This window comes from Podarcis erhardii (assembly GCF_964252035.2).
Source record: "Podarcis erhardii genome assembly, chromosome: 8".
Classification (NCBI taxonomy): Eukaryota; Metazoa; Chordata; class Lepidosauria; order Squamata; family Lacertidae; genus Podarcis; species Podarcis erhardii.
This window is the reverse complement of record NC_138499.1, coordinates 70,143,569-70,155,847: the sequence shown is the minus strand read 5'-3', so window position 1 is coordinate 70,155,847 and position 12,279 is coordinate 70,143,569.

Genomic DNA, 12,279 nt, shown 5'->3' with positions numbered 1-12,279 from the left:
TATCACATCTGTTGGCTAAACTGGCTGGGGGCAAGGTGTTCGCCAAAATTGACCTGGCACAAGCTTACCAACAGCTGCCAGTAACCCCACAATCAGCGGAAGCACAGACTATTGTCACACATAAAGGGGCGTTCAGAGTTAACAGATTACAATTTGGAGTTTGTGTGGCCCCAGGGATTTTTCAAGGGCTCATGGAACGCCTGTTAAGAGGTCTGCCGGGGGTCTTGCCATTTTTTGATGACGTTTTGATTGCTGGAGAAGACCCACAGGAACTGGTTGCGCGTGTCCGTGCAGTGTTGCTCAAGTTCAAGGAGGCGGGGTTGCAACTAAAAAAGGAAAAATGCAGTTTTGGGGTGCCAACTGTGGAATTCTTGGGGTTTAAAATTGATGCATCAGGCATCCACCCCACAGATGCTAAGGTTAAGGCCATCATCGAGGCACCACGACCACAGAACAAGACGGAGTTGCAGTCATTCCTGGGACTTATTAACTTTTATCATTCGTTCTTACCCCAGAAAGCTTCCGTAGCTGAACCATTACATAGACTGTTGCAGAAAAAGAATGTGTGGCGATGGGGGCAGGAGCAGCAGAAGGCTTTTGACTCCTTGTGAGGAATGCTGAGTAGCAAGAGCGTCCTTGCTCATTATGATGAATCGAAGCCGCTGGTCCTGGCATGTGATGCCTCTCAATACGGCCTGGGGGCGGTGCTGAGTCATAGGGAACCAGATGGGTCGGAAAAGCCCATCTCTTTCTATTCCCGTACGTTGTCGCCCACGGAGCGCAACTATGCTCAAATTGACAAAGAGGCGCTTGCAATTGTGGCAGGAATCAAAAAGTTCCATGATTATGTGTACGGTCGCCATTTCTCCATTGAAACGAACCACAAACCACTGTTGGGGTTGTTCAACCCGAACAAACAAACGCCACAAATTCTCTCCCCCAGAATGTTGCGTTGGTCTATATTCCTGAACGGGTTCCAGTACACCTTGACCCATGTGCCGGGAAAACGGTTGTGCCACGCTGATGCGCTGAGTCGATTGCCCCTTCCTGGCGGGAGCAATGAGGATCCTGCTCCAGCGGAGCACATAATGATGCTGGAAACACTTCCGGGGGCTCCTGTAACGGCTACTGATATTGCTGAGAAAACGAAGAAAGATGCTGTTCTCTCCCGTGTGCTCACTTGGGTGGGGAGGGGGTGGCCAGGTGGTCCGCATGAAGACAAATTCAGGCCTTATGCGACAAGGCAGCACGAGTTATCCATGCATAAGGGTTGTCTCCTGTGGGGAGATAGGGTGATCATCCCAGCACCACTGAGAAACAGGGTTCTTGAGACGCTTCACATGGGACACCCGGGAATGGTCAGGATGAAGTCGCTAGCCCGATGTTATGTGTGGTGGCCTGGAATGGACCAGAACATAGAACAATGGGTACGAACATGCAAGGCATGCCAAGAGGTGCGGCCAGAAGTGGCCAGAGCACCAGTTCACTGGTGGGAGCAGTCCAGATCTCCCTGGAGCCGGCTGCACTTAGATTTTGCTGGGCCATTCCAGGGGAAGGTCTTTTTGGTTATCGTCGATGCATATTCCAAATGGTTAGAAGTGGTGATGGTCCCTAGCATGGCATCAGCTGCCGTAATCAAGGTGTTGAGGCAGCTGTTTGCAACCCATGGGTTACCTGAGACCATTGTATCAGATAATGGGGCAGCTTTTGTATCCCAGGAATTCAGGGCATTCTTGGCTGATAACTTCATAAGGGGGGTCACATCCGCGCCCTTTCACCCATCCTCCAATGGGCAGGTGGAGCGCATGGTAAGAACAGCCAAAGAATCCATTGCGCGCTTAATGGAGGGTAACTGGTCAGCTCGCATTGCGCGAATGTTATTTTTGCAGCATGCGACGCCGTGTACTGCGACGGGCAAGTCGCCAGCTGAGCTGCTCTTGGGTAGAAGATTGGTAACGGTGTTGGATTATGTCCACCCGGATAAAATGCCAAACCGTAATTCAAGAGCAAACCCCCAGGCTGAGACTGACACAACAAGGTATTTCGCCCCTGAAGTTCTGGTCTGGGTGAGGAACTATTCACGAGGTTCGCGGTGGGTGGCTGGTGTGGTCACCCGGGCTAGTGGACCTGTGTCCTATTATGTGACCTTGGAAAATGGGCAAGTTTGGAAGAGACATATAGATCAGCTGAGGCGCCGGGCGCTCAGCAGGGAGGAGTCTGATAATTCATCCCTGGCTAACGACGCAGAGCTGCAAGACCAGAGTGAAAATGGCCCAGAGGTGCAATCACCAGGGGCTTCAGCAAATGAACCAGGGTCTGCTAGTCCTCAGGATGACGAGGTACAGGTAGGGGACCCTGAGATGTCAGGGACTCCATCTGTTCCTGACGAAACCCCTATAGCAGCCCCCCTACCACTGGTGACACCCAATCCAGAACCGGCAACACCTGTTGTCAGGAGATCAAGTAGAAGTTGTAGGACCCCACAGTACCTGAGAGATTACGTCTGCTGTGCTCACTAGGGGGGGAGGGGTGTTGTGTATTGAGTCAAAGGATTTTATATCTGTATTATTATTGTCTGTAATTGAATTAGGGTAAAGTAACTGCCTTTTGGTTCCAGAGGGTACAGCTACTATTGGTTCATTTAAGCTGCTGTATTTGGATCCTCTGTCTTATTGGTTGCCTCCAAAAGGCAGGACTGTGTTTGCCTGATATTGTTCCCTCCAAAATGTATCCCTTCTAGCTTGTTCCCTGTCCCTATAAATGTAGCTCTCCCCTCCTCAGGTTTTAGTCTTGTTGCTTTTAATAAAGAAGTGTTACTAGAGAACTGTCTCCAGCATATTATGTCAAGAGAGCTGAAATCACAAACCCCACGTCACAACAGTACCTATTTTTGGCATGCTTTCGAACTGCTAGGTTGGCAGGAGCAGGGACCGAGCAGCGGGAGCTCACCCCGTGGTGGGGATTCGAACCGCCAACCTTCTGATCGGCAAGCCCAAGAGGCTCAGTGGTTTAGACCACAGTGCCACCCATGTCCCTTTACAATGCCCTGCAGATAAGTAAAAGAGGAATGTTCAGATTCACTCCCTTGTGGATTCATTGAATACATGAGGGGGTAAATGAAATGCACCCACTGGCTAAGCCCACTGGCAGCTACAGTTTCAGTGAAGAATGGTACCTATGCTTCTGCATCCGGCATTCCCAACTGGGTGGATACTCCCTAATGCAGAATGTGCAGCTGAGGTGGCTGTTTGGGGAGGGTGCATTGGCATGGGCGGAGCCTAGCGAGTGGGTGCCTTCCTGCTGCCCCTTCTAGCATTCATCAAGCATGTGAGCAGGTGTTATGTACTGAGTTGAATAGGATCCAAAAGGCAGCAGTCTGATTGGTCCTAGAAGAATAGGGTCCAGAATGCAGCAGTCTGATTGGTCCACAGGAGCCACCCAATCCAGCTCCAGGTGGAAGTGAATCCGCAACCTGATTGGCCTACAGGTGAATCCCGGAATTAGCCAATCATGTGGGGCCCATTGTGTAAATAATGTATATAAAGTAGACATTCTGGGGGAACTTCCATTCCTCCTCACCACAATGAGCTGAATAAAGAACATGAAATCCACTCTCGACTCCGAGTATATTTCAGCAGGATTGTATGAACACCCTGATGTCACAAGATGGCGGTGCTTACAACGAAGCCCCCTATTCTAGAGGATTTTGAAGCCACGATGAACCTAATAGAGGGAAATGCCAAGATGAACTTAGATGCCTTCTCCTCACTGTGCCAGCTGAGGGAATCTAGGTAGATCTGCATCTTTTTCCTTTTGCAGAACGTCAATGTTCTTTTTAAGAGCAGAATATAACTAGGGTTGCCATATTTCAAGAAGTGAAAATCTGGAAAGAAAAGCTGGTGAGCTTTTTTTTGGTAAAGCGGTTGAGCTGCTCTTTTGGGGGGCTGAAGTTGTTGAGCTATTTCTCATTGCAGAATGCTGATGTTCTTTCTTTAGAGCTGAATATAACTAGGGCTGTCATATTTCAAAAAGTGAAAATCCGGACAGAAAAGTTGTTGAGCTTCTTTTAGTTTTGACCAAAGGTGTTCAGCTTTTTCTGAGCAAAACCGACACTGCTGCCATGGGCTGCCATACGTCTGGATTCTCCCAGACATTTTGCCAATTTCTGCCCAGACACTGCTTGTGGCTACAGTATTCTGGATATATTCAGGAAATTCTGAACGTATGGCAACCCCAAATAGTCTATGTAATAACATTCAACTGCTTTTGCTGGGTTATTGTTACTGGTTTTTTTAAAGCCACCTGTTCTAAAACTTTCATCTGATGCCAAGACGAGGCTATTGATTTCGGAACTCTAATGAATTTTAGTTTATTTTCCCTAAACTATTAATGATGTTTTGTTCAGGAGTTATTATTGGCTTGAGTGGCAAACTGCTGGTAGCATTTTTACAAATCCAACAGGCATGCTGAGCACATTCTGAAGTGAGTTAGAAAAGCCAGTGGAAGCACTGAAAACTCTGGTATATATTTAGCTTCCTGCCAAGCATGTTAGGAAATTAATAGGTTGGAAGGGTAAATTGCCATGGTCAAGCATGATGACTAATAATCCAATTATTATTTCCTTTCTGGGTAGTTCTGGGTACAGCAACAGCAGTGAATTATTCTAAAGTTCTACTGAAAAGACAGCAGGTCAGGTCAGAAACAAAAATCTATACCGGTGTCTGTCATGAGACATTTAAAGGTTCAACAGGAAGACTATAGCTACTTCCTCTCAAGATTTTTTAAGGGAAGGGCTAGCATTTGCAAATCAAGATGCAGAAAGGTATTATTTTCTTTTCCCCTTCCCTTTTGGGAACACACACACACACACACACACACACACACATTTGTTCTTATTTGCATTAACAATTACCTGTTTAAATCCTAACTGCTATGTTTTTCTTATGCTGGTCTGTGACTGTAATAAAGTTTATTCATTCAATGTACTGCAGTCACACAATCCATAAATCAATCAGTAGCTGAACTGGGTTCCACACAGTCACGAAAACAAGATAAAAGAGCCGCAAAAACAAAACCACAAAATAAATATAAAAAACAGACAGACCTCAGCATAACATTCAAAACAGAAGTGTGGCACTCAAAAATCAGGTCCTCCCTTAAGGAGGGCACGTATTGCGGTGAGACCTGGACAACCGACACCCTGTGTTGTGGGTGGGTACATTTGGTCAGCCACAATGTGAGAGCTAGTTGACATACAGCCTATGCAACCAGTCACTTTCTGTAATCAATAAAGTTGTGGCCTAAATTCTGCCAAAAACCAAACCAAAAAATTGAGTCAAGTGTGAATTTATTTCTGGGTCTGAACATGCAATGGAGCACCTTCGGCTTCCAAAAAAAGTTCACAAACCGGAACACTTACTTCCAGGTTTGCTGTGTTTGGGTTCCAAGTTGTTTGAGAACCAAGGTGTTTGAGAACCAAGGTACCACTGTATTATGTTTTTATATAAGCTAGAAGCTGTCCAGAATGGCTGGGGCAACCTAGTCAGATGGATGGGGTATTATTATTATTATTATTATTATTATGGAAGAGCACATGCCTACTTTCATCAGATAAATGTTGGAGTCTATGTGCTATGATGTGCCAATCTGGCATAAGCTATGGGTGCTGAATACAAGTAAAAGAAATGGTCAGTATCCTATGCAGCTCTGTTTTGCCTATTTTTGCTAAGGGATGCACTATGTGAATGCATCACGCCCCCCCCCCCCCGCCCATTAACAATATGAAGTTATAACCTCAGCGCACCTGCGTGTGTTTATGCGAAAAATGCTCTAATGCTCTAACTCGAGACCATGATGATGGCACCAACGCCACTTTGCCTTTGCTGCGCTAACTCTCACTCGAATGGAAGGGACATTAGAAGTAATTTGTAGTTGGTGCATTAAAACAGTCATTAATTCCTTTGTGAGGATTTTTTTTCTCCTCTTGATGGCTATGTCTCATTCCAAGAAATAGTCTTCAAAACTCTTCATTCCCATAATTCAATGAATAATTATGCTCTTCACAGGCTTTAATCACGGTCAGACCATTATCTTCCTCCGCCTCTTAACTATTTTTTATAATTTCAATTAATTCTCCACTGTCAGCTGATATGCTTCAAGGGTCTCTTGTGGAAACAGGCAGCATGCATGTCAGGAAACTTGATTAAGACTGTAGCATCATCACAAAGCTCAGTGTTTTCGTTTTGTTTTAAGCTTTTTTCTGTAGTTCTCCAGTCTCTTTCCTAAGGTTGGTTTTCTTTCAGCACTAGGGAAAAATTTCCAATGTCCCTTGTGCAGGAAGTTCTCTAGAATGTGGGCTGATCCTCATCTTTGCATATAAAGGTAAAGGGACCCCTGACCATTAGGTCCAGTCGTGATTGACTCTGGGGTTGCGGCGCTCATCTCGCTTTATTGGCCGAGGAAGCCAGCGTACAGCTTCCGGGTCATGTGGCCAACATGACTAAGTCACTTCTGGGGAACCAGAGCAGCACACGGAAACACCACTTACCTTCCTGCCGGAGCGGTACCTATTCATCTACTTGCACTTTGACGTGCTTTCAAACTGCTAGGTTGGCAGGAGCAGGGACCGAGCAACGGGAGCTCACCCCGTCACGGGGATTCGAACCGCCAACCTTCTGATCGGCAAGTCCTAGGCTCTGTGATTTAACCCACGACTCACATTTGTTACATTGTTACACTTAATGAGTCCTATATGCATCTTTGCATATAAAGGTAAAGGTACCCCTGCCCGTACGGGCCAGTCTTGACAGACTCTAGGGTTGTGCGCTCATCTCACTCTATAGGCCGGGAGCCAGCGCTGTCCACAGACACTTCCGGGTCACGTGGCTAGCGTGACAAGCTGCATCTGGCGAACCAGCGCAGTACACGGAACGCCGTTTACCTTCCCGCTGGTAAGCGGTCCCTATTTATCTACTTGCACCCGGGGGTGCTTTCGAACTGCTAGGTTGGCAGGCACTGGGACCGAACGATGGGAGCGCACCCCGCCGCGGGGATTCAAACTGCCGACCATGCGATCGGCAAGTCCTAGGCACTGAGGTTTTACCCACAGCGCCACCCGCGTCCCCCATCTTTGCATATAGGACTCGTTAAATTACACCACAATGTAACAAATGTGAGTCCCTCTTAACAGTGTGAATAATTTCAACAGAACAAAGTAAGTGAGATGTAAGAAGAGGAATGTGATTCTTAGGCTGGAACTTGACATTGTGTCTTGCATGGGGTTGTCATATTTCAAAAGTAGGACCAGTTATTGAGCTTTTTAGGAAAACACTGAAATTGTTGATCTTTTTTTCTGGGGAAAAACCCGTCCCAGTTATGTCCTCTCCTCTACACTACAGAAACCTGCTAACATTGAACAGAAAGACAATGGCCGGCCCAAGACATTTTGGCACCTGAGGCAAACCACAAAATGGCGTCCCCCTCCCTGGTAACAGAACAAGGACCCTTTATCTTACCCCATTTAATGGAATTACACTTTGATCCTATCCCTCACCTACAGAGCCTCACTTCAGTTTTTGGGTTTTTTTTAAAGTTTCTCAGCTTTTTAGTATTAAAACTATGAAATGTGAAGATGGATTAGAAGTCTTCCTCTTCTCCTTTTCCATAAAAATACATCTATCTTGTTCAGCCAGCTCTGAAGTGCATCCGGTCATCATTACCCTTAAATGTCAAACCAACCTTCCTCTACTATTTAGTAATGAGATCTTTACTCAGCTGCTGGTGTGGTTTTTTTTTAAGCGATACTGTGATCTCAACTGGTAACAGGAATATGAGGGTATCAAATGTTTTCCTAGCAAGTAACGCTTTCGGAAACTTACGTGCGGCGTTGCATTCAGGGGGTTTTACAGTAACGCAAACCTGCCCAAAAGAAAACTTCTTTGGTGTGCATGGATGCATACTGGATTGTGGCTAAAGTTTAGCTTCTGGGATCTGGAAATACTTCATTTAGGTCTTAGAATGGGATTCCCTGGGCCTATAGGGTTGGCGGTTCAAATCCCTGTGACGGGGTGAGCTCCCGTTGCCAGGTCCCTGCTCCTGCCAACCTATAATAATAATAATAATAATAATAATTTATTATTTGTACCCCGCCCATCTGGCTGGGTTTCCCCAGCCACTCTGGGCGGCTTCCAACAGAGATGAAAATACACTAAAATGTCACATATTAAAAACTTCCCTGAACAGGGCTGCCTTCAGATGTCTAGCAGTTCGAACCTAGCAGTTCGAAAGCACGTCAAAGTGCAAGCAGATAAGTAGGTACCTCTCTGGCCGGAAGCTAAACAGCGTTTCCGTGCGCTGCTCTGGTTCGCCAGAAGCGGCTTAGTCATGCTGGCCACATGACTCGGAAGCTGTACGCTGGCTCCCTCAGCCAATAAAGTGAGATGAGCGCCGCAACTCCAGAGTCGGCCACGACTGGACCTAATGGTCAGGGGTACCTTTACCTTTACCTTATAATTCTATAGAGACACATACAGAATCTAGTGCTTTCCAAAGGTTGCTAGACTGTGGCTCCCATAATTCTCTTTAAATGGGCACCAAAAGTGCTTTAAATATATGGAGTGGATTTGCCCTTAGAAAGTGTAACTTAGCTCTCCAAAATGGAAGAATTTGTACTGTTTTACTGGAGTCATGCAGAGCAAACCCCTGAGCATATTTACTCAGAAGCAAATCTCACTACATTCAAAACTATTCACTTCCTTTTTACTGTGCTTAAAGCTGCAGCCTTAAGATACCGAAACTCCTGTGCATTTTGCATTACTAACTGGGGTAATTATTTCTCAATACTAACTGGAGAAATTAAAACCAGGCATTCTCTGGCCCTTCAGATATAGCTGGGAGTCAGTCTCAGCCAGCCATTTACGTAATACCTACCCTAGAAAACACTATCCTTTTTGCCTTTGCTCTTGACCTGCACATTTCTATTTCTGGTTCTTCTCTTAAAACATCCTCCTAGATTAGTCAAAACATATCTTTCCATTAAAAAGTACTCTGATTTATGGTCTTAAACAAACTGACCTTGACTCACCGCATTATGAAAAGGGCTGCATCGCCTTTTCTCGCTCTATTATTTTCACTCTAATAAACATCTTACTGTGTTTTCAGACGCTGACTCATTTCTGTTTATTAGTTCGATTAATAATGTGTTCTGAGTGCAAATGAACTAGCAGAATTTGCAGAGTAGTTCTTGTCACGGCACCCCCCCCCCATTGCTTTTTCTCATTTCCCAAATTTTAATTCTTACTAAGCTATAAAGGTAACTTACCTATATTTACTCGAGTCTAATGCACATCTCTCTCTTTTTTTGGCCAAATCACATTGCAAAAATTAGGGTGTAAATTAGATTTGATGGTATATTAGAGTAAATACGGTATATATTTATTAAGGGCTATGTAAAGTATCCAGACATTGTACTTCTTGTACTTCTTGATGTATGAGTTGCAGCAAGGTTTTCCCCACGTACAGTGGTACCTCGGGTTAAGTACTTAATTCGTTCCGGAGGTCCGTACTTAACCTGAAACTGTTCTTAACCTGAAGCACCACTTTAGCTAATGGGGCCTCCTGCTGCTGCCGCGCCACCGGAGCACAATTTCTGTTCTCATCCTGAAGCAAAGTTCTTAACCTGAAGCAATATTTCTTGGTTAGTGGAGTCTGTAACCTGAAGCATATGTAACCTGAAGCGTATGTAACCCGAGGTACCACTGTATTCTCCTCAAAGCTTGAGTTGTGAAAACTGCTCTAGAGGTGATCTAGGGAACGGCTCACTTGCGCGTACGTTAAGGTTACCAGATTTTTTTCAATTAATCTGGGGACACTTACTGTTCACTACATACATGTGAATGCTGAGAAAGTCTGGTAACCTTAGCCTATGTCCTCCATTCATTCCAATGGGACTTTGTGCTAGCATTGCAGGCCGGCCCCATTGGAATGAATGGAGTAACTGCTGCAGCTGTGCAGTTAAATTTAGTTAGAGAGACCAACTGTCATTCTTGCTTCTTGCCTCATTCTTGCCTTATGGTGTTGTTCAACCATCTCTGAGACAGTATGTTATGGCATGACCATTTACTTTATTACTCAAGCTTTGTTTGGCATTTACATGAGCCGCTTACTTTGCTGAAAGAAAAGATACTCTGCGTAAGAATGGTGGAATATCCTAAACGGAATTATGATTGGGATAGTGTTGAGAATTTCCTGGGCATATTGTGAATACTGCAGCCGCAAGCAGCGTCTGGTCAGAAATGGGCAAAATCTGGATGTATGGCAGCCCATTTTTGGCAGTGTCATTTTCCCGTCCAATTTCTTTTCGATTTTGCAAAAAAACACACCAAAAAAACATTTTGGACAAAACTTTGAGAAGCTAACCCCCCCCCAGCAGCTCTACAACTTTTCAGTTGTTGCTAGAATTCCACTTTTTGAAATATGGCAACCCCAGTTATATTCTGTTCTAAAAAAAGAACACCAACGTCCTGCAAAGAGAAAAAGATGGAAATCTGCCTAGATTCCCTGAGTTGGCACAGTGAGAAGTCTTCCTGGTTTCTTATATGCTCTTGTAATGTCCCACTTTTCCTTATGATGTCCCCATTTTCCCTTGAGAAACGTTGGGAGGGTATGGAGTTATCCAACCCCGAGCCGTCTGAAGGCAATCCTGCATTGGGAACTTTTGTTTTAACGTTTTATGATGTTTTTATATATGTTGGAAGTTGCCCAAAGTGGCTGGGGCAACCCAGAGAGATGTGAGGAGTATAAATAGTCAAATTATCATTATGGAATGGGACTTCCCTATTTTCACTGGAGAGAGGTAGGAGGGGATGGAGTTATCGGACCCCCATCCATCTGCAGGCAATCCTGTATAAGGAAGGTGGTTTTTTTTAATGTTTAACGTTTTATGATGTTTTCTTTACATGTTGCAAGCTGCCCAAAGTAGCTAGGGCAGCTCAGCCAGACGTGTGGGATAGAAAGAGTAAAATCATCATTATGGAATGGGACGTCCCTGTTTTCAACGGAGAGAGTTTGGAAGGTATGAAAGAATCCATTAAAAGTTTAGAAAAATCTAGTATTCCTTAAAATGGCTGCCGGGATAATTTAGCATTTTGCTAAAGGAGGGGCGGGTCTCTCTTAACAGGCAGTTTTGATTCCCCTCTTTTGGCCTCCTGCCAGTGTAGTCCAAGTTGCAGGCCTAGGGCTGCTTATAGCTAGCCACAATGCAAGCTGCAGGAATGAGCCTTGTTGTTTCTAACCTGGGCAGCAAATTTTCCCGATAAGGTAGGCAGCCATCTTGCTGCAGCCAGGACTCTTTGCAGGCCTGATGCATCTTGATTTTTTGTTCTGTTTTAAGACGTATCATTGTTAGAGGGAAGCAAAATGTGGGCTGTGAACCCTAGGGGACAGGGTGAGTATTGTCCTGGCCAGGTTTGGGCCCTAGACTTTGTGTGTGTTTAAATATTTTCTTTGAATATGTCAGGCGGGGGGAAATAATGGGTGCATGCCCTGTTTGGTTTCTGCCAGCTTAGCCCCGCGACCCGGGGCTGTGGGTGCCGTGCAGCGTGCATTGGCCCTGGCACCCAAATTTGTGGGAGCCCTTTATGGGGAATTTTGTGGGTGCTCGGGCACCTAGGGCCCCAAGGAGCTGGGACTTAGGCAACAGGCAGAAGCATAGCTGTCAACTTTTCCCTTTTCTTGCGAGGAATCCAATTCGGAATAAGGGAATTTCCCTTAAAAAAGGGGAAACGTTGACAGCTATGGGTAGAAGGGGTGGGGGTGCAATTTCGTGGTTGCAGTGAAGGGTTGTGGTGTTTTACACTGCAATCCTAAGCGTGTCTACTCAGAAGTAATTCCTATTGCGTTCTGTGAAGCTGACTCGCAGGTAAATGGGGTTAGAATTTTCATTGTGAAAAGCAGATGGCATTGAGGGGAAATCAGGACTGGGTTTTTAAAAGAGGGGTGGGGAAAAATCTTATGCCTGGTCAAAACTCAGTTCAGCCCTTCCTCTTATCCTCCTCGCTTCATTTGTATGCTGCTTTGCCAGAGCTCAAACCATGCTCAAGGCGGCTTGCAAGAGGAAATTAATTTCACAATCGCAAACATAACAAAAGTAGTCTTAAACAAAACACATCAAAAAGTATGCAGCCAAACTGATTTCCACATTTAAAAATAAAGATACAAAAAATTAATAATAACGGCAACCAGTGTGGATTTGATTTAAATCAATCAATTTAAATCACTAGT